Source organism: Parasteatoda tepidariorum, chromosome 7 (assembly GCF_982258835.1).
Source record: "Parasteatoda tepidariorum strain Cologne lab strain chromosome 7, Ptep-v5.0, whole genome shotgun sequence".
In the NCBI taxonomy this organism is placed as follows: domain Eukaryota; kingdom Metazoa; phylum Arthropoda; class Arachnida; order Araneae; family Theridiidae; genus Parasteatoda; species Parasteatoda tepidariorum.
This window is the reverse complement of record NC_141761.1, coordinates 50405361-50428729: the sequence shown is the minus strand read 5'-3', so window position 1 is coordinate 50428729 and position 23369 is coordinate 50405361. Positions and strand designations below refer to the sequence as shown.

Below are 23369 nucleotides of genomic sequence, written 5' to 3'. Positions count from 1 at the left end.
AAAAAATATGAATACAAAACTATAAGGTTTTTAACCATTTAGAACTAGCATTGCTTTAAAACCATAAACAAAATTACTGGACATTGGTGACCATTAAGTAACGAGCACAGGAGTTAGGTTGTAGTTGAGTTGTGTTTTATCAAATGATGCGTGTAACGTTTATTAAGTAGTTTTTCTTGTTGTTTCACTTATGGTAAGAAATAGGAAATACTAGGGATTTTTTATTAAGCAGTATTATAATAATCCAGAGTCACTCTCTTTAACATGAAGTTCGAAAAAAGTATAATACTGCCTAACTTAAAGACTTTTCATATTGTACTTTTCGTACTTTATCACTTATTTGATATATAAGTTTTCAGTCCTTCGTTAATGCAAAAAACAAGTCTCATGGAATTTTTAAGAATTCAAGCAATTAGATTATAATATCGATACATAGATGTAAGATGTTTGCTTGCGAAGAACAGTGATTCATAAAACTGCTGGGATTATAGATCTTCATGAAATGCATATTTTTATGAAATGCATCTTTATGTCCAGATTAGTTATTTTATGAAGCTTCATTAGAATAACTATTTATATTTAGAGTTCACTGTAGCCCGTATGGGATGATTTTAAACACAAATTCTTTCAAAAATTTTGAAAAATTTCAGCAATAATTAGAAGTATTTATAATATGATTAATGGGTTCAAATATTTAAGAGTCGCCCACTTTGAAAAAACAAAACTACCAATAATAAAGAAAAGTCACCATCGCAAAGTATATCTAAATTGATTTTAGGTCTGGAAAAAATCTATTTTTATATTTAATTCTTTGAACCAATATAAATTTTGAAAACAGTAAATTAATAAAGTGAAATTTTTTAGCTGGAAAACAAAAGTATTCTTTCCTATTGCCTTTGAAGCTTTAGTCACACTACAGCCAATAAAAGTCTTTTTAAAATAACTTTGCCCCATAGATACCAAATTTCAAATTATTAGAAATCATTTAAAAACATAAACACCTTTAGCTAACAGTTTTTATTTCCTTCGCTTTGCGGAATTTGACCATTATAACGCGATTTACATAATGCAACCATTAAGTTCTCCTGCCTTATCGTCCCAGTGAGCTGATGGCATTCTTTATCAATTTCTACGTCGTCCATATTTAGTAGCTTAATGATAATTTCTCGAAATTATGGTCTCTCAAACTTTTAGAAGAGTTCTGTTGCAAGTAGGGAAGAATTTTCGATATTTTTTGAAATTGTTAGTTCAAAAAGATTAAGATGCATTTAAATACCCCCTCAGCAAAACTTAAAAACATTTTCAGAAACTTTTTCGCCATTTTCATAATTTTTTTAACTATCGTAAATTCAAATGTTTTAAGGATATGTTTGAAATCCATTTACTTGCAACTATTTTAATCGTTTTCACACATTTTTACGGCTATGCTGTAACTAAATAGTTAAAGTTTTTAATAAATGCAATATTCTTTAAGTGTATTTTCATATTTTTTAATAAATATGGAAATATATTTTTTGGTAAATGACCGTAAAATATTTCAGAAAAAATTGAATGCACAATGAAGTATAGGGATTTTTGGTCTCTAAGTTTAATAAGATTCTTTCGACCACTCAATTTTATGAGAAATGGCTCTTGTCTTCAGCAGTCAATTCGTGAGGCACCCAGCGGTTAAACTTAAATGTTAGATTTATGCGTTTGAGAGTATTTACTATTGTTTTTTGGCAAACGTCAAGCTCTAACGCAATGGTTCGTGTTGAAACATTTCTGTCTTGATCAATAATTTGCTTTAATTAGTCACAATCAACCTGAATAGGGCGGCCAGAACGTGGTTCATCTTCAATGTTGAAATTCCCAATATTAAACTTTCGAAACCAAACTTTTACTGTATCATAAGAAACAGTATTGAAACCTAAACTTTCAAACATTTTCTTGTGGCATTCAGTTACACTGAGTTCATTTCGGAACTCATAGTACATAATCGTTCTGATCTGCTTACGTGATAGCTCCATTTTATACACTTTTTTGGTGCACAAGATGATAAAGTTTTGACAAACAAATTACACAGTTATGTAGTTCCAATTTTCAGCTTTAAAATGCAAAAGCCCGTTTCAGAAAAGGTTAACTACCACGGGAATGGCTGCTGCTGGCACGGATGTATCTCCCCTTGGCGGAAAACTTTTTACTCAACCCGATATGTATAATTAACTATGTTTTAGTTGAATTTACGAACTGTTACAATTGACCCCGTAAGTGGGGACAATTGTAACAAGTGCACGACTGTAAAAAATTGTTAATAACAAATATAATAACATTTAAAATAAGGTATTTATTTTTTTTCTAGTAGAGGATAGTCTACTTTACTCGTCTGTCAATTAATACTAATAATATATTGGATTTTTTGTTAGTTAAAAATAGTTACGTAAAAAATGTTACAATTGACCCCACTCTTCCCTATACTACCATCGGTTTCTAACTCATATTCATTTGATTATGTTTATATTCGAAACTATAATTGCTTCAATTGTATGTTTCTACAGACATAAATATCTTGTTTTAATAATAACTTCAGCATGATTGATATTTTTATCCTTTAGCATCTTGCAAAAAATTATTCCTGTGAAAACTGAAATGTTTTTAAGAAAGATTTCTGAAACTGTAAAAGGAAATTTTTGTGCTGCAAAAACCAATATAATACTTATAAATAATGCATCGTATAAAATTTGACTTTCAATCTTTTTTGTAAGCATTCCATTTTTCTCTTTTTTCCCTTTTTCTTAAAATTCAATCTCTTTTTTTTATTGAAATTTTATAAAATTTAATTAAAGTTTATTTTCAATAACTAAAAAGAAAATTTTTTTAATTCAACTCTCCGCTTTTGTCTTAAATCTTTACATTTATTAAAAAAAGACATTATATGTATTTAATCTAATTAATATAACTGAAAGTAATTTGATTGTAATGCATGAAAGAATTGTTTAACAGTTAACCTATCAAATTAAAAACATTGATTCTTTTTGGAAAATCGTTCTTATTTTAGAAAACGAGTGATTTAATAATGACAATTTCAAAAACACAATATCCTGGAATAACATACTCTTCTATATTTATTAAATTACTCAAAAAATACTAATAGGTATAGAGAAAAACATGGTTCATAAAGCAAAAATGTATACATATATTTTTTTCACAGGATTGGCTTAAATTTATAATTAGTTTATTTTGCAAAACAATAAAGATGTTATAATTAAAAAAATGTTATTAAATGCTTTTTTTTTACATTTGAGAAACAATTGTTTTATAGCATATATTATAATAAATGATTCTTCTAAAGAATGAAAACAATTTAAAATATTGATTTATAAAAGAAGTAGTTATTCTCTGCCATCATATATACTTTCTAGAAATGACAGTAATGTGAAGAATTTAATGTTAGGATTTGACACACTGCAAAGAAATTTCTGGGACTTTCACATTAGCATTTAAATGGGATTGAACCTTTCGTATAAGATTTTAAAGCAAGATTCAAGTTTTTGGATCACAAGTAACAGGGCGTGTAATTTAAAACTCTTTAAGATCTTGTAAAGGAGGAAGTTGGATGAAAATATTTTCAAAAGAATTGAATACGACATTCTAGGAAAATTAATAAAAACAATATAGTTACTAATAGATCTTCTATACGCATTTAATCACAAACTCAAAAATTATCTATAAAAATTGATCCGCAATTGGAGACTGAAATATTACTTTTTTAGGCTTATAATCTAATAAAAGCATCTTTTGAAAAACCGGAACAGGATGAAAGCCGAGTCCTATGTGATATTCGGTACGAAACATGTTTGACGATTCCGTGCAAATATTTTCTGACATAAGATGATGATATGAAACCCTTATTGAATAGGGTAAATGCCGAATCAAATTAATGTATAAAGCACTGGCTATAATATTCATTTTACCTTAAAATCAGTTTTAACCGGAAAATATTATACCATATTTCTTACAATAATATTTATTTCATTAGAATGAATAAGAACATGCTAGTTATTACTGTACTAGCATAAAATTACTTATTCACTCAAATAAAATCTCAATTTTGTTCCGTAATCTCTCTTTTGTTCCGTAACATGTTATGGTTAAAATGGACTTTACAGTAAAGAAGTGCCAGCACCAAGAGTAGGCAGGATTTTAACAGTGTAAAGAAAAATAAGATTAGTTAGCTCAATAAGATTAATTAGCTTAAAAATAAAAAAAAGAAAAAATAATATTCAATATGAACTGATTTGTTTTTTTGTCAGTAAGAGGAGTTAGAAAACTATTCAAATAAAGCCTAAATATGTGAAAGCAATTTTGCTTAATTAAAATTTTTATGAAGGTTAAGTATTTTTTATTGAAATTTCTAATTTTTTTCTTTTATTTCGAAAAATGTATCTGATATCTTTTGCATCACATAAAAAAGCGTTTTACTCTTATTTATTTATTTTTACTAATATGACAGTAATTTTTTTCCTGTATTTTGCAAATTTTCACTTAATTTAAAGATGTGGTTAATAACACATTATCAAGTTTCGTAATTTTAGTCAGGTTTTTAGCAATTGTTTTTAAAGAAAAGAAAATATTTAAAAATATATATTTATAGACATTCCGATTTTCAAAGAATGTTCAGAATTTGATTATACGATTGGATTGACATGTCCCTCATAAATACACAAACATTTATTTAATTTTTTTTAAATATTCTAGTTGAACCTAATATATTTGTATGAAACTAGATGATACTCAAGGAGTTTAATAAATTATTTAAATTAAAAAAGAAGACAACTTTATGAATTTGGGGAACAATCCAAAAATAGGTTTTAATTAAAATTTTAAAACATGTTTTCTTTTATAAGTATGAAGATTTTTCATTTTTTATCTCCACATTATGTGAAGAAAATGAGCATTTCTGATTTTAACATTTGATCACTGATATATTCCTGCGATAAAAAATATTTTGGCTATTTTTTTCACATTACGATACCGAAAATGTTTATGAAAAAGAAACCGTAATAGATATTTGTCAGATGTACGCTTTTTAAACATTATTTGAATTAATTTAAGTAATACTGACGTATGCAAAACGCAATTTTAATTTTTTCCATCCAGATAACAATCCAAACAACTATTACTTAAAAGAAAAATTTGTCCCTAACAAATATTAAAAGGGAGAAAAACAAAGATTTCATTTTCTTTAGTAAACTAAAGATCAAAATTAACTATTAAGGCATTATGAGTGATATATATCCCAAAAGTAGGTTATAAAAGTAGTAAGCTGTTTCATCCTCAACTTGTAATAAGCAAATTGATTTTCAAATAAACGAAAAATACTGCATCACTGATTATCTTTTTCTAATATAATATATACGTATCTTGGAAGCATTACACAATTATGTTACAAATATGCAAGAGAAGTATTTCAATACTTCCAATCAACTATTTCTTTACAGAGCACATTTGAAAAATTTAAGAAAATGATTAAAGTCTCTTCACATTATAAGGGCTTATAGTAAGAATGAAAACTTTATGCTAGAATAAAAATATACTTTATTCAATTAAAATGAGAAAAGATTCTGACACGTTGCCTAGCAACTTAGATTGAAAAAATATGTCTTGTTATCGGTCTTTGAAGTTACATATAATTTAAATAAAAATAGTAAAAGGTTTTTGAGTTTATATGCATAAAAAAATGTCTTGGAAATTAAATATAATTTACTTATGACTATACTTATTTTAAATTAATTCTAAAAAAATTTATATAACAAGCTTGATCACTTTCTACATTCGGTTTGAATTTAAATTGAAAAAGAAATTTTAGAATTATTTAGCAATACTCTTAATTATTCCAAATTTAATAATCTTGATAGTCAGAAGATTTATTTAATGAAAATATCTCAATTTCTAATTTAAATTAGATTCGGTTTTAAAAGAAATCATTCCTCGAAACTAAGGATTACAGAATTGCACAAAAGCATTTTAATAATTAACTTTCTTTTATATATAGGATTTAATCTCACATGAAAGAAAGCATGGAGTTACATTTATTGAAATGAATAATGTGATTTAGCAAATTTCGCTTTTTCTACTCTATTTGATAGCTAAAGTCACGTGGATTTATCCTTAATAATTACTCAAAGACTATACTCATTTTAGATTTAAAAATGAAAACGCAAATGGTGATATTATTAACCCACTGTCTACTCCACTCATCACAAGCAATCAAAAGTGAGCCAACTTAAATCATTTCTGATACTGTTCATTTCTGGTTCATTTCTGTCATTTCTGGAAACTGATACAATATTTTTTTCTACTAGTTAGAATTTCAGTAGAAAATATAAATATACATATTCAACAATTTTCTACTTAAAGAAATGTATTTTATTTTTTGTAATCTGTTCTTTAATGACATTTGTTATAATCTGGTACATATGATGCTGAAATCTGGAAAGCATGCTACCAATAGTTTGTTCAGAAAAGCAGTCGCAAATCTGAACTGGTTTCACCAAAAAATTGGTGAAAAAATTTAGCTGTAACCAATGTAAAAAGAAACTTGGGGCGAAATTCTACCAAAGTTACGGCTCTGTAAGAGGAACTTCCTCTGTAGTTAAAAGTTGAAAGAAATTCAAAGTTTTTCTCTATATCCATTTTTCAGTGAGACGTTGAACCAAGTTCACGGCTTGACTGTTTGCGAAAATTTAGGTAAAAGTTTGAACAATGCTTAAAGTTTTTGTTCACATTAAATTTACGATGAAAGGTTCAACCGTATTTCAAATTATAATGTTAAACGAGTTTAGTATATACAGCGTGCTTTTGGAAGTACCACAACAACGATAAATTTTGCACCAAATTATTTATATCGCTTTGAAAGTGAATACATTTAGTTAAACTTTCTATGTTTTTAAATGTATATACCCTACTTTCTTTTACACATAATCTTGTAGTTTAACGTTGGAAACATTTTTAAATGTCAAATTTTACAAATTTATTGATTTTAATAAATGAAAATATTAATAAAAAATATTTTTCATTAAATCAACTAACACATTATGTATAATAAATTGTGTTCGATTTTTATAAATTTTGTTAACCTGACAGGTATTGGAATTTTTGTATACGTAAACATTAAAAAGAGGAAGGGGTGATATGATCACAATTTTGTAATTATTACTCTGTTTGCTCAACTGAAATAGTTTTATTACTTTTGAAGATCCAAATAAGCCTTTAGAAATAAATAATTGCTTAATTCAAGAAATATTCATTTCTTTTTCATACTCATTTCTGAAATACTCATTTCTGAGCTTTTGAAATAATCCTGACAATGACACTTATATTAATTGTTCATTTTATTGTAGACTTATAGAGTTAACTAAAAAATTGTAAAAGAACATTTAGTAGGGAGAAAAAATGATATTAACAGTAAGATTATATTTTTTTCATCACTGTATTTTTAATTCTACGTAATTAATCGAAAAAAAACCTTTTATTCTTAAATACGAGAGTTGCTATTTGTATTTCTGGCCTTGGCAACAGTAAGTGTTGATAGGCGACCGTAGACGATTTTAATCGAAAGTTTGATATTTTTAAACATAAATTCAGCAGACGATTTACCATTATAGCTTCATTTGTGTTGTTGACAGTAAATTGAAAAGTTCTTCTCTTTCAAAAAATGGAATTGAATCGTGAACATTTTCGTTCCATTATTTTTCATAACTTTCGACGTGGATTGTCAAGACAAGAGTGCTTCGATGAACTTAATTCTTTATTCAGCGATAAAGCGCCATCCTACAGCACTGTAAAAAATTGGTATAACGAATTTAATCGTGGTCGATGTTCGATCCAGGACGTATCCCGTGCAGGTCGTCCAAAACCCGTTGTTGTGCCGGAAAAGATCGATGCTGTGCGTGAACTGATAAAGCAAGATCGTCATGTGACATATCGTGAGATAGAGGCGTCTTTGGACATTAGTATGACTAGCATCAATAAAATATTGCATGAACATTTGAGTGTAAAAAAAAAATTTGTTCGCACAGGATTCCGCATAATCTGACAAACGCTCAAAAAAAGGCTCGTGTCGATTGGTGCAAGGAAATGTTGGAAAAATACGTTCAAGGTACATCAAAGGCTGTGTATAACACAGGTGACGAATCATGGATCTATGCATATGAGCCGAAAACAAAGCAGCAATCAACTGTATGAGTCTTCCAAGACGAGGCAAAACCAACAAAAGTTGTTCCAGGAAGAAGCACATCGAAACAAATGATTGCCTGTTTCTTCGGCATTAACGGTCATGTGGCAACAGTGGCATTAGAGCAACGCAGGACGGTCAATTCTGAATGGTACACGACCATTTGTTTGTTTGCCGGAAGTCATCGGAAAAATTCGAAAAAAGCAGAAGAACAGGCGAATTACTCTCATCATGACAATGCGAGCTCTCACACATCGACTCAAACAAAGACATTTCTGACGGAACGAAAGATCGAACTGATGGGTCATCCGCCGTACAGCCCTGATTTGGCACCCAATGACTTCTTCTTATTCCCACACATCAAAAATAAATTACGTGGACAACGATTTTCGACCCCCGAAGAAGCGGTTGATGCATTCAAAACGCATGTTTTGGAGTTACCTCAATCAGACTGGAAAAAGTGCTTTGAAAATTGGTTCAAACGCATGCAGAAGTGTATTGATCATCATGGAGAATATTTTGAAAAACAATAAAACTAATTTCGATCCTACATATTTGTTTTTTTCATTATTAGGCCAGAAATATAAATAGCAACCCTCGTATGCTTCTTTTAGAGGAATTCTACTGACAATAGTTCATCACTTTCCTTAGAGCTGTACAATTTTTCATTCGTAACAAGACATCCTCTAAAGTATATTCAGTTACTATCTATCATAGCTAAATATTTGAGAAACACTTCTCTAGCTCTTCAATCTAAAACTGAGTTTTGCATAAAGGCAGATTTTACAGTAACATAAAGCACATTCAGAAGAAAAAAAAACGGACAATTTTAGCTAATAGTAGTATTTTTAGGCAAGAAACTTTTAATACATGTACAGGGATTAATCAAAACAGTGATACAGAGATAAATCAAAAACCCAATTACAACCATCATATCGATCTGATATTATAATAAAAATTTAGAAAAAAAAACTAACTTGTTTTATAAATTATAGTTCAAGTCAGTTCACTCTGATCTTCTTATTTTTTCCATTTTGCAATAAAAGTTTCATCTGCAAATAAATAAAAATGTTACTTTTTGAAATGCATTACAATCGATATATTATAACTCAAAGATTCAGAAAAGCTATAATTAATTGATTAACACATTTTTTGGCAAATTTCTGTTAAACCTATAAGTCAGTTTTAAATTCAGGTTACTTTGTATGGATTTCAATACAATTACAGAGTTAGCTGCTGTAAGTATATGTGCATAATGTTCGTTTACCAGGGAGAGATGCTTAGTTTTTCCTTTGTCACATGGTATCAGGTGGTAAGTTTTGCTGTTTTTGGAGATTCAAAAGGTTTGATTGCAAAATTTATATCAGACCTTTTACTTGAAGGGGAGGGGGAGGACTAAAAAATCGAATAAGGAATGGAATCACTTGACAAGAATCACTAATCCGAATCACTTGATTAAAATCACTGACTCAAATCGCATGAATTGTCTAACTTTATTAGAATCACTGATTCAAATAGCATGAATCGAATCACTTGGTTCGAATCAGTGATCCTAATCACTTGATTCAAATAGTGATTTGCCATTCGTCATGAAATTGAGGAGTAGAAATATCCATGATCATCACTGCTTCGAAACAAGTGATTCTTATTAGCGATGCAAATCAAGTTATTTTGATCAGTGATTCGAATCAAGCAATTTAGATCAGATCCGGAATGTATATGAATCAAAGGTTTTACGGGATGTATAGGTTTCATATCTTCGAAACTTTGTTTTAAAAATGTGCCACTATTCGTACTAAGTTAGACTTATATATTACTTGATTGAAAGGTTCATTCGTTTCTGAAATACACAAAATGAAAAAAAAATCGACATGTTTTAAGAGTCAAAAACAGGTGTATATTTTCAAGACTTTCTAGACGTAAAGGAGAGGAATCAAAAGTTATTTTAAATATAAAGCGTCACGTTGCAAACGAAAAATAGAAAACTGAAGGTTTGGAACAAAACTAGAAAAACTGCAGTAGCTAATAGAGAAAATAGATGAAAAAAAGAACGAGAAAGCTACAGTGGCTGAGGGGGAAAAATCAGAGTAAAAAGCATTTCAACGCGTTATGAAGAGGTGGTGAGGAACTGGTGTCGTTAACAAGCGAATCGGCATTGATATACATCAATAACAAGATTCAATGATAAGAATTATTAGCATTCACGTGGATTAAACAAGATTCAATGACATCAAGATGATCAGATGTGACTATAGTAGAAATAATTTGATTCGTTTTTTTAAGTCCATCTACCATTTTCTTTGAGATATGTCCTTTGAGATATTAGAAAAATCATCAGTTGCAGCCCATTGTAGAAATTTTAAATACGATTTCTACAATGTCAAAATTATTTCCATCCCGATCACATCAGCTCATCTTAATCTTGCTTTATACGTATGAATGCTGATCTTGTTAACTACATTAGTTCCTGACCCTCTCTATAATTCGAGGAACTGCATATTTACCCTGATTTGTCCCTTTCACTGTGTTTTTCTTGTTCGATGTGTCATCTTTTTTTACTCGCTTACTGTTTTTTACATTCAAAAGGAACTACAAAAAGCAATTCAGAGAGTTAGAGAACACAATTAGTAGGGTCTAATCTTAAATATTGTAATTCTCAATCAAATCTTAATTCTTTTGCTCCTATTTAGCGTCATAATAATCATGTAATAATGCCTAATTCGTGTCATGTCAAAATATATATTTTAATGTCTTTTTATTATTGATAAATCATATTTAGATCATTTTTATAAATTTCATCGCCAAAACACTCACTGATTCGAATCAAAAAATTATTCAAATCAGTAATTCAATTCTCTTATTCTATTGATTCGAATCAAATTTTTCAACCGTTTTGCTTAACTGTAATCGTAACTTCCACACTGGGATGTTTTGTCTAGTCGAATAGGTATTTACACAACGAGTAAGCAATGGAAAATTTGACAAATACGTTCTTAAATTCATTTAAACTATCAGGAGAGCTTTGGTTGATAGTGCGAAACACATTTTGGTTCATTTGATGCAATAAAGCTCACTTTTTCTATTATTGGTCATTTTTCTTTCAGTTGTGCTTAATTGAAATTACTTCACTAATACTTTGCAATCAAATATTTTAAACATGATTCTTGCTATTCAGTGATTCTTGTTATTTGGTATCAATACTTTTGCATGTCATTCAAAATTATTTTCATTTTCAGAATTCTTGCTTTTGTTTTCAGTGTTTTATTTTCTGCAGAAACTAAAGCCTTGTTTTGATTATGGCAGCAATAGTGCCCCGGCATTTTTGTGTTGGCTCCATTTTTAAAATTCCTCAAAACACATACCGTTAACAAAGATTCTACCGATAATAACTCTATATGACTCTATATATAATAAGAAATGATAAATAATTACTTTTTGCGTAAAATATAATTAAATATTTACACTTGTTGAAAATTTTAATGTAAAATAAGGGCATTCTAGTGCTTGCTTATGTTAAGCACTACATGATAAAATGTAAAAAAGAGCATAATTGTTTTCACAATAAATTCTAAATTATCTTTAATGCGTGTTCTGAAGTGACAGTAAAAATAAAAATTAAAATATGCATAAAAGCACAACATAACATTCACGTTATTTTAATTAGTTTTTGTGTTGACATAGCTATACGAAATGCCGATTTAAAAGAATAGAAATTTTGTTTTATTTCAAAACACAGTAATGACTGGAATAGTTAAAAATCTCATTGTTGTTGCAGAAGAAAATAAACTACTAAACAGAAACATTTCCTTATAGTATCGTGATTTTCCCTTAGGGATCATTTTGTGATTTTTTTAAACCGTAACTAAAATCGTTTACTGCTCAACTTAAAAAATGATGATAAAAAAATTTAAAAAATGCTTCAAGCTTTCTTAATTGCTATTAAATGAATTGGTTGGTTTTTAAAAATAATGTTTACAGAAAAAAAACCAATTGTAATTGATTCTTAGGTACTACTCTATATTTGGAAAAAATAGCAAAAGAAAATATATGTTAAAGTGAAGCATTTCTATATAGCATAACGATTTTTATTAAGAGATCATTTATTAATTTTTCTACAGCTTGAAATCTACAAAGTGATGAAGAACAAGTTGATAAAATGCCTCAAGCTTTCTTAACTACCATTAAATTAATTTTTTGGGATGTAACAAAATTTTTACACAGAAAGAAAAAAATAACAATTATATATAGTTTTTAGACATTCTTCTATATTTTAAGAAAATATCATAAGAAAATATTTTATTAAACTGAAACATTTTTTAAAGTATCACGATTTTCATTTTGATTTTTCTACAGTTTGAAATCTTCAAAGTGATGAAGAACAAATTTGAAAAATGCCTCAAGCTTTCTTAACTACAATTAAATTAATTGATTTGGCTATCACAAAATGTTTACAGAAAAAGAAAAAAATACAATTGTTATTAATTTTTAGACATATTTCTATATTTTACGAAAATATCATAAGAATATATATTATTCGATTGAAACATATTTTTTTTATAGATTTCTGTTTTTCACTTAGTGATTCGTAGATGATTCGAAGATTATTGTAGATTTTCATTTACAGCTTAAAATCTAAAAAGCGAGGATAAACAAATCTGTGAAATGATTCAAACTTTCACACTTTTGTTTAGCTAAACTATAATAAAATTCATTTATTGGTATGTAACAAAATGTTTACAGAAAAAAAAAATTTCTTTTTACAATTAAAAAAAATTTTTTTTTTTAATTTACTTTTTTTAAATGAATTTTTAGACATTCCTTCTATATTTTAAGGAGTTCCCCTATGAAGAGGATCAAACTTGTGATGGCATGTCTTCGGATCATCCTCAGGGATGTTTCCCAGACCGTCGCCAATAGCCCATTGTGCAGCTCTAGTGCGACGTAAATGAACAACAACAACTATATTTTAAGAAAATATCATAAGAGAACATACTATTAACTTGAAACATTTCTTTAAAACGAGTTATTAATTTCAAAACCTAATCTCCATATTGCTCAGAAAGGAAAACATGCTCATATAAGATAATATAAAAAAGGAATAGTTTTAACTTTTAAAGCGAAAATATTTACGAACGATAAATGTCAGTGCCTTTATAAATTGGTCGTTTTTACCCGATATACGAGTTCGTTTGTGGTTCTTTGTAATGAAATAGATTTTGTAGGAGGGTATGAATGAAAATATAGTTCGCGTTTACTCAAGGGAAAACTTTAAAGCTTTACTAGCTTCTCTTGAGTATAGACTTTTTTTTATTTCGTTAGCATTTTAGTGTTATCAACTGAGAAAATATAATGTAGAAAGTTTTACAGAAAATCCTTTTATCTTATTGAATTGCTTTATTTGTTATCACTATTCATTTTTAGAAGAGAGCTCATGAATTCTAAACTCAGAAATATCGTTGCAGTATTGAAAAAAATACATTGTTTGTGTTATGCGAAACAAATAATTATTTTGAATTAAATTTTAAAATCGTTTTTTTGTTTTAATTTTAAAAAGCTTAGCTCGATATCAAAGAAACGTTTCTTAATGACCCTAAAATACTCAAATTTACTTGCTGAGTGAGTGATTTAAACTTCTGGAGCAAAAACCATTATTTGTCTACATCGAGCCTAAAACTAGATATAACTTATAAGATTTGGTTCAAATTACAACGACTAAGTTGAAAGTGGGACAAGTTTAAAAAAATCGAATTATTAAATATGATGTCCTTAAGATAGATCATCAATATGGATGAGGTGTGTCTCCAAGTAACAGTAGGAAAGCCACAGCTAAAGCATTGTAGTCTTTTACACTTTAATTTTCATACCAAGTCAAAATTTTGCTGTAAAATACCATTGGAAATACTTGCGTATAAAGCATATATGACCAATGCGTAAGCTAGTGATGATAACCTGCGATTTTATAATGCAATTTAACTGTTTAAAGAGTTCAATAGCTGATTTAACATCTCGCAATTTATTGTTTAATTTAATATCCGAAATGATTTGCCTGAGCAGGATTCCTTTTTTTTAAAGTGCATATTATGCGTATACAAACAAAGTACATGTATATGTATTCGAAACATTTAATGTAATTACTTGAAAGCATTTTATTTTCCAAGATTTGAAGCAGCCAGGATCGTTAAAAAAATTATCTTGTATGAAGTAATTGCTGTTTTCCAAGTATTTTTTTTTCATTATTGCAAATAGAGATAAATGTTTTTTAAAAGTAATTTTTTATTAACAATAAAGTAGTAGTTACTGTTTTTAAATGTATTCTTTGGTCAGTATATTCAAGGCAATATTTTCTAAAATTATTATATAACAGCAATTGTTTTGTTCATGTTTACTTACTTTTCTTTGGTGCATGCTTGTTAGTGTGTGGCAAATTCTGTAACTTAAATTTCATTCACTTTTCTAACTTGTGCTAAATTTCTTAATGAGCAATTTTCCGGACGGCAATAAACGACACGTCTTCTGGTCGTCGTTTAATGTCATCCAGACATGAGATGCATACTATATCTGCCTTATGTACAATGCACAAAATAAAAAAAAGACCACCCTGAATAACTTTTGATCTAATGATCTTTGATCTTCACGTTCTAGGACTCAATCTAAATGGCTCGGGGGGTTGGCCTCAAAAATGCTAATTAATAAGTGCAGACGAAATTTTAAGTTCGTCACACACAAAATCGTACATTCTCTGAATAAACATACCTTTTTTTCGACGGATTCGGATTTCTGACCCTCAAAATATAGGAGGTAGTTGCAGTCTGCGAAATAAGGTCCAGTAGTTTGGTCAGGAGAGTGGTCCAAAGTTGGGAAATCTTGAAGTTAATTTGTTTGCTTTTTTTCGTATTTCACTGAATTTTCAAAACCATTTAGGTGAATTGAAATATTTTTGCACACAATTATAAAATTTGTTTATCCGAAGACACTTCCAAAAACAAAATGTAACTTTCAGTAAATATTTATTAATTTTATTATTTCATAAATAGTGAAAAAAATTGAAATTGTAAGGTGCACGATTTTTACTTCATATCATGTTAAAGACTTCAATTTTAAAAGGCAAAATACAAATTTGTTAAAAATTGGTCGAATAGTTCCTGAGAATTCTAATTTTGAAAAAGTTGTATATTTTAAAATTCGATTTCCCAAGAACTCTTCAAACAATTTCGGAAACTTTTGTATTCTGAAATGTTAATTACGTTCTTTAAAATGATGTAAAAACTGTGTACCTTACTCTTTAAAAAAAATCGGCTCTTATTGCGAGGTAATCAAAACAAATTTGAAAGCCAGAATTTCCAGTAAATCGTTTCTTCATGAACGGAAAAATGACCGAATGAATGATTAAAATACCGTATATTTTAGTTTCATTAATAACCTTTAGTTTCATAATTAACCTTAATTTTCTTTGAACTAGAAATTTCCTTATCATACAGTACGGTAATTTTACTAGAATCCTCTTTCCGTGGGAAAATAAAGAAAAGAAATGCAAACAATACTTTTGAATAGCGAAAAATTCAATTACTAAGAGAAAATAACGGATTCAAATGCATTTACGCGTTTCCGTTTTATAAAAGTATTAAACATTTACTATATTTTTTCTTATTACTTTGTAAATTGAATATTCCACTATACGCCTCTTGCAGCTTATTATTTTCTGTTTAACCATAAGATTTAGGCTTGTACTAGAAATCATTTTTATATAATATCGGGTAATTTAACTAAATTTTTTCCGTTAGCATTCTCAAGGCTCGTTCATTTCCTTTTCAAGATATAATCTGATATTGTTATAACACAAATCCATGTTAAAAGGATAAGACTTTCTGTTGTTTACTTAGGAATCGCACAAATGCAAAAGACGCAGTATATCGAACCCAACAATTATTCTTTTTAAAAAGATATTTTATCTTATTTTATATCATAAATTTGTTGCATTGCTTCTAATACAACATGACTCATTTTCTAATGTTTAGAAAAATCTCTAAAAGAACTCACATTACTTTAGAATAAAGAATGTTCAAACAGTGTTAAATTTCTTCTTTTTTTTATCTTTCTGAAACTAACTTAGGATGGTTTTTTTCTTTTTTCAATCTAAAATATGTCATTCACACCGAACACAAAATAAAGCCTTATTTAAATTTTCTTCAAAATTATAATACCCAATTACCTTTAATAACCACGTTTCAAGGAATAATAAGCGTGAGATAAAAAATGACTTTATTTGCACTACTACTCCAGCCGTATGATTGAGATTACATATTTAATTTTACTTTTTACTTTAATTATAAAATTCTTCTTCCATTAGATTTAATTGGCAGTTTGAAAAACACCCAAAATTAGTTTAATTATTTTTTAAATACATTTAACACCCATTAGCTGTTAAAGTTTGTTGAGTGGCATTTCATGGAATCCGTTTACTTAGTTAATTGAAATGCTAAAAAAAAGAAATTAAATTAAATTTAGTTGTTGAGATATTTAATAAAACTCCTTGGCACTATTTATCCTTTTAATGCAATGCTAAGGTTTCAAGTCACTGTTATTTGCCTTAAGCGTTTTTTTAGAATACAAAATTAAGTGTTTTTGTTCGTTACGTAGCAACTTATTTGTCATTAATTTTATTCAAAAGTTAAAACATTGTCCTTGGTAATGACAGGGAGACATATAAATAGCTACTAAACTAAAAGTTTAATTAATTCCAGGCATTTTGCTATTGTTTTTTTCGTCTTGGCAATTTAGAAACCTAAGAATTTGAATAAGTGACATTTTATTCCATTAAGAGCATGTCACGAAATTAAGAAAAAGTTTATTCTCGAATTTTCTACAATCCAGATTTAAGAGTAAAATGAAAATTTTAGGTTTTATCTTTAAACTATTTAAGTGATAATTTACGTAATTAAAACTATGACAAAAGATGTTTTACAATGGTCATCGAAAATATTTGTTTCTTTCATAAAACTTTGTGGGTGTATATTGCATTATCAATAATTAGGATATTTAAAAAAAATATTGTAACTTTTTTTTTCTTTTTCTTTCAAACTTTCAACTAAATTAATTTCAATTTTCTCTTGATATCATTTACCGCTGTTATTTAATAAAAATATTCAAAAGTATGACGTTTATAAGTATATCAGATTTACGAAAATGTCAGTATCAATCTTTACATATAAATATATATATATATATATATATATATGAATATATATATATATATATATATATATATATATATATATATATATATATATATATATATATATATATATATATATATATATATATATATATATATATATATATATATATATATATATATATATATATATATATATATATATATATATATATATATATATATATATTTATATATATATATATTTATATATATATTTATATATATATATATATATATATATTTATATATATATATATATATATATATATATATATATATATATATATATATATATATATATATATATATATATATATATATATATATATATATATATATATATATATATATATATATATATATCACATTTTAGCATGATAAGCAGCTTATTGCTAAAAAAATTCACCAAAATAAATACTGTTTTATTAGTTTTTTTAAAATTCAATAAAGAAAATAGTTTCCAATTCTATCATGAGGTATGCGGTTTTTTCAATTGCTTTGTTGCACGACAGTGTTCACTTTGAAAACTGATGATCCTGCAATTAGTGATCGAATGAAAATATGTGATAATTAGTGATCGAGAAGCTATGATCTGGTAGCACTTTAATCCTTACACTGCCATAATCTTTGAAATATTGCAGTGGGGCAATATATAAACAAGTAAAATAATCTTTCGAAAATGCTTGATCACATACTTTTATACCAGTAATCAAGATGTTTCATTTGCATGTTTTAATGGTGACAGCGGACGAGCTTACCGGATGAAAACTCTACAGTTCTCGTTCTCCATCAAACTCAACACATAGCCTAAATTTCCTTCATCCCATCTTTTATTGACACACCAATCTGTTATGTAAATGACACGAAACAATCATGATCTCACAAATTACCTCACGTATTCTGTTCATTTGCTGTGTGGCTATTTTGAATACCATTTCTGGCTTTAACTACAGAAAAAAATGCTCGGTTTACCAACAAATACTACAACCCATTCTGATCATGGGTCTAATGTATTAGAATGATCTTTTTTGAAGCAAATAAATCCTTTGAGATGGGTGATTACAAGTATTCTGATATTCTGGATAGCTTACCACATGAAGAATCCTCGAATTACGAAACATAACAACATCATGCTAAACTGACATAATTCTAATGAAAACGTCTTAAAAAAGATTGACCAACAATTGCGTTACATTCGACGAAAGCAATGAAGAACTCTGTGCGTAAATTGAAGACAGAAAAGTCATTAAACTTAAGTAGTCTTAATGCTAGTCAAGTGTCAAGACTATTATTAACGATCTGCGATGATGCCATGGAACAAAGCACTATATGATAGCACTTTTATCTCACCAACAAACAAACATGACTGAATTGATATACGAAGAGTTACAAAATAATTGTTTGCAAATGATTATTTCCGATGTATAAGAGACTTAAAAACATAAACGTTTATTGGTAAAAGTAAATCAATCATCATTTTCAGAAATAATAAGAATGCTGAGACATTAAGATTATAATAGATTCCACAGCGGAATATAACAGTTACATATTTTTTCTTTATTCTTTATGAGAAACAGTTGTTTATCTATTAAAGATAAAATGTCTAAGGAAAGGAGATTGTTTTATCAAAAAAAGAAGTTTTGTATATAAATTTTGTTTATTGTGTATATATATTCTGAAATAACTCTCATAAAATAAATTTCATTTTTTGCAGGAGATTGCTACATTTATAGCAGGTGAATGAATTAAGTACTTACAGGCTATCGGCGTAAGTATCTTTATCTTTTGCAATTCATTTTCGTTTAATAGGTAATGTATGAGCTTATTTTTTAAAATAATGCTCACTGAATAAAGTTCTTATATGGTAGTTTGGTTACAGTACATAAGATTTATACTTAAATTTGTGAAATTTAAGTGAATGAATTTGAAGATGTAATGTTTTTTTGTCATTAATATATGAGCTATGGCAAGTGTATTATTCTTAATATACTTTAATTTGATGCAATTAGGCGTGTAACTTAAATAAATTTACTTTTGTGTTAGTTCTTTTCCTTTACTATTAGTACTTATGTTATTTTATATAAGAAAATATCATTAATTTTGCTATTTTTTTAAAAAAAATAGTTATTCGTCTTAGATTTAATTTTTAAGAAACTGTGATTTTATTTAGCTAGGCATCCAGGATACCCAGCAGGTAAAGTGCTAAAAATTCTAAATATTTTTTTTCTTTTGCATTCTAACTTCTGAATATAAAATTAATTAATCATTTTGTTGGTAAGAGTAGGTTTTTTTAAATTTTATCTCTGGGTAAGGAAAACTATCTTTTTTTTATGAGCACTAGTTACTAATGAAAAAAAAAAGTGTTTTCCTTGTACTATGCTTAATCCTTTTTATTCCGCATAATTTTTAAACATTATTTTTTTTTAAAAATACTACATATGTTTACGTTTGTATTTTGAACCAAAAATTTGAATGGTAAATAATTATAAATAATCTAGCCATAATATCGTATAATAAAGTCGTTTTTGCTTTTTAACAGAAAGCAACTGCTGTCTGTTTATAAAATGATGAGTCAGAAACATCTATCCACTCCGCTCGACAAATATATTTCTTATCGTCTTACATAAGATTATGAGATCATAAGATTGTTCTTATTTACTTCAAACATGCTAATCTTTTTTTAAATATATTTTATTTTTACCTTTCACTTGTGATAGTTCGTGTTCTAAGCGATCGGAACGTATCGAATTTTCTACTCTAAATAATTTTGTTGCAATAATGTTTTTCCAATGACGATATCTCTTCACTAGAGATTTCTAGAATTATTCATTTCAAATGTCTGATATTTAAGATATAATGCTTTTTCAAAGAAAAATTAGATATCTTTAAAAACTTTAAGGCGGTTAGAAATAATATTATTTTTCTTCACAAAAGTACTAGCTTTGTTGACGAATATTTTTTTCGTCAACTCAATATGAAATTTTTTTTAAAAAGAATTTCCTGTTTAAGTATATTGTTCTGAACTAAAATTGAATACTAAGCTGGAAAAGAACTAAGCATTCTTACAATATATTATGTAGCCATATATTATTACACTTAGTCGACTACAAAAATATATTACTACTGAGTTTATCGACAGCAAAACATTACTCAGAATACTACACCAGCTGTTTCATGGATGGAACAGCTTAGAGTAATGCCACGCAAAATACTTTATTTCCGCTGATAAGGATTTAAGCAAGTGAAGACACACGAATTAGTTACTTCAACTCATAAAGAATGAAGAAACTTCCTGATAATGAAAATCTAGGCTTTAGGAGCGGTGGGAACTCAAATCTGTTTGGAAAACTCCGCCTCGTGCTTAATTTCCCTGTCTTCCCTTTTCACGAAGTCTCATTTTCTGAACGAAAGAATATTCATTGCCGGTAGGACGTAACGTGAAAATGGCGTGTAAGATTTAGAGAATTTTCTAGAGCTTTGTGAATCTGAGAAGTGATTCTTAAAAGCGTTTTCTTTGGAAAAGTTCTTGTTATAAAACTCGTCTTTCTAATGACGCTTCATTTAGAAACTTATATTTCAGCATTTTTTTCAAATTGGTAAAATGGAAGATTGTTTACAAAATTTTATTTGAATTTAGAATGATTGTTGCAATTTAAACAAAGCTAGGAAGGCCTGTCAATGACTAATCCCATTCAGCCTTCGAAATTTTCTGCGGTATTGCTTCCTCAATTTGAGCTCTCTTTGCTCTTATTGGATACTTATAAAGTTTAGTCCAGTGTTGAATGCCAGCTGGTACATTTTTTAGAAGGAAATTCTAAGAGTAGGGTACATAATTATCCCTCAAAACATTTGATTTGTATACATTTCATCTTTAATTGCATGCATTACACTTTGATTTCTACGTATTGCAATGCTACTTGGAGATTAAGTGTGTAGCAACTAATTCATTTTATGTTCCAACATTCAACATTTATTAGGGGGTCCGGAAAGTAATGTCGTTTCGGTGCATTTGATATTTGTTATCAATATTTTATTTTTTATCAATAATGTATTCACCCTCGTTAGCAACTACCTTTCAATGCCACATCAAAAATGAATCGAAATGGATCAAAAAAAGGGAATTGGTTTTTTAAAGCTAACGAATATTTAATGCCCCGAAACGACATTGTTTTCTGATCCCCCTAATATAAATTCCAGTGTTTTGAGATCTAACAGTTTTTAATTCTTTATTCTAATAAAAACCTGTTAATTGTATAAAAAGAAAAAATTAAGAGAGGGAAGAAATGTCTGGTAAAGAAGCAGGTAAAAAGGGCAGTAGTATACCAGGTTAAAAAAATATAGATTGAACTAATTAACAACTTATTTCTGGCCGATTACCCTAAAACTCCTTCTTCTCCTCATTAGCGTAAGGGTAATTATTGCTAATCATGGTTAAATTATGCTAATAAGGCAATTGCTAATTATATAGCATCATTAAAACCAAAACTTAGCTCGAAATTCTTGAGTTTATAAATTAGAAAGCATAATTAAAAAGAAAAGAACAGTTTGCTTCCAAAAACTGTTCGAAGCTCTCCTTGATTCATCCTTTTGTTGGTAACTCAAAAAAAGGGAGATTTCGTTGTTTTTCTGATAATATACGCATTAGTACTTTATATAAAACTAAGTAATTAACTCTACAAATGCAATAAAAACTGTAGTTCGCATTATTAGTTTTGTATTGACATTTTCGTAATTTTAAACTAAAATGAGGTGTATAATAAGGGGGTGTGAATGCTTTAGATACTTATTCCGCTCACCCATATTTAGAGTTTATCCATAAATATAGTTCGAAATTATGCTAATTTATATGAAGATTGTTTAGTTAAAATTTATTTTGTAAAATACAATAGCATCTGAAACTACAGATATTTTACTATTTCGGTATACAATAATGAGAAAAGCTCAAAATAAAGACAGAAAACCAATTTGCTACAACAAAGAATATCAAAAATTCCGCAAGTAGTAATTTCGGTAAAAATACATTAGATTTTCTAAAATTCATAATTGGGAGTTCTTATGTTCTTTCATAAAATATACAGTGTGAAGTTATAAATAAAAAAAGCAAAATTTAATGATCATTAAAGTGTTTTTGACACATATGCGTACTATTATCGCAAATTTCAAGAGCCGTTTTGCATAAATGTAACTGAATTTTGTTGATACAGTGCTCGATTTTTGCGTTCAAAGCGTAGGTGTTCATAAGCTTGTTTGCATAGACTTTGGACATAAAAGAAAAAGAAAAAGTCCCTAAAGCGTGAAATCACATGGATTTTTCTCCATTTTGTTTCTTTCATGTAGTGCTTCAAATTTTATAATTTCCCATTGTCTTCATCACATGCTGGTATTATTTTATTGCAGAAACTATACCAAATTTGAATGCTGTTTGAATTTTAAGCTATTCTTCTTAAATAAGCATTATTATTAGTGCCGAGACAAATGGGGATGGATCTAAAAATTAATGCAAAAAAATATCATCCAACAGTAGTAGTATATTCATCTAAAAGTTACTTCTTCTATTAATTATAAATCAATGAATCGTGCAAATTCATATAGTTAATAGCAATCAATGCCCTACCAAATGAAAAATATTCAGTTCTTCATATACACATCAATAACGAATGCAAAATTCAAAACGGAAATTATTATATAATGGAAGCATATTCACAATTAATGCTGTAAGTTCAGTTTGATTAAAAGGAAATTAGAAAAACAACTTAAGCTTGAGAGACTCTTGCTTCTCTAACAAAGAAAACCACCTGAAAACAAACAATCTTTTAAAAAATTATTTTGACAGTTTCATTGCATTTGTTTAGAATGTTTAATATATATAAGAGACAGATTATTTTTTTAATTTAAAAGTAAAACATGATGTTTGTAAGTAAACCTAAATATTAAACTTAA

At 27.9% G+C, this 23369-nt stretch overlaps 1 protein-coding gene across 1 annotated transcript in view; it reads left to right on the top strand.

Annotated features, from left to right (window-relative positions):
- LOC107439317 (somatostatin receptor type 2) overlaps positions 1–23369 on the top strand; it is an 84885-nt gene that overhangs the window by 25037 nt on the left and 36479 nt on the right. Inside the window, exon 2 of the mRNA XM_071183484.2 lies at positions 19144–19197. The gene's annotated coding sequence lies outside the window, so the exon portion shown is untranslated. The remainder of the gene's footprint in view (positions 1–19143; positions 19198–23369) is intronic.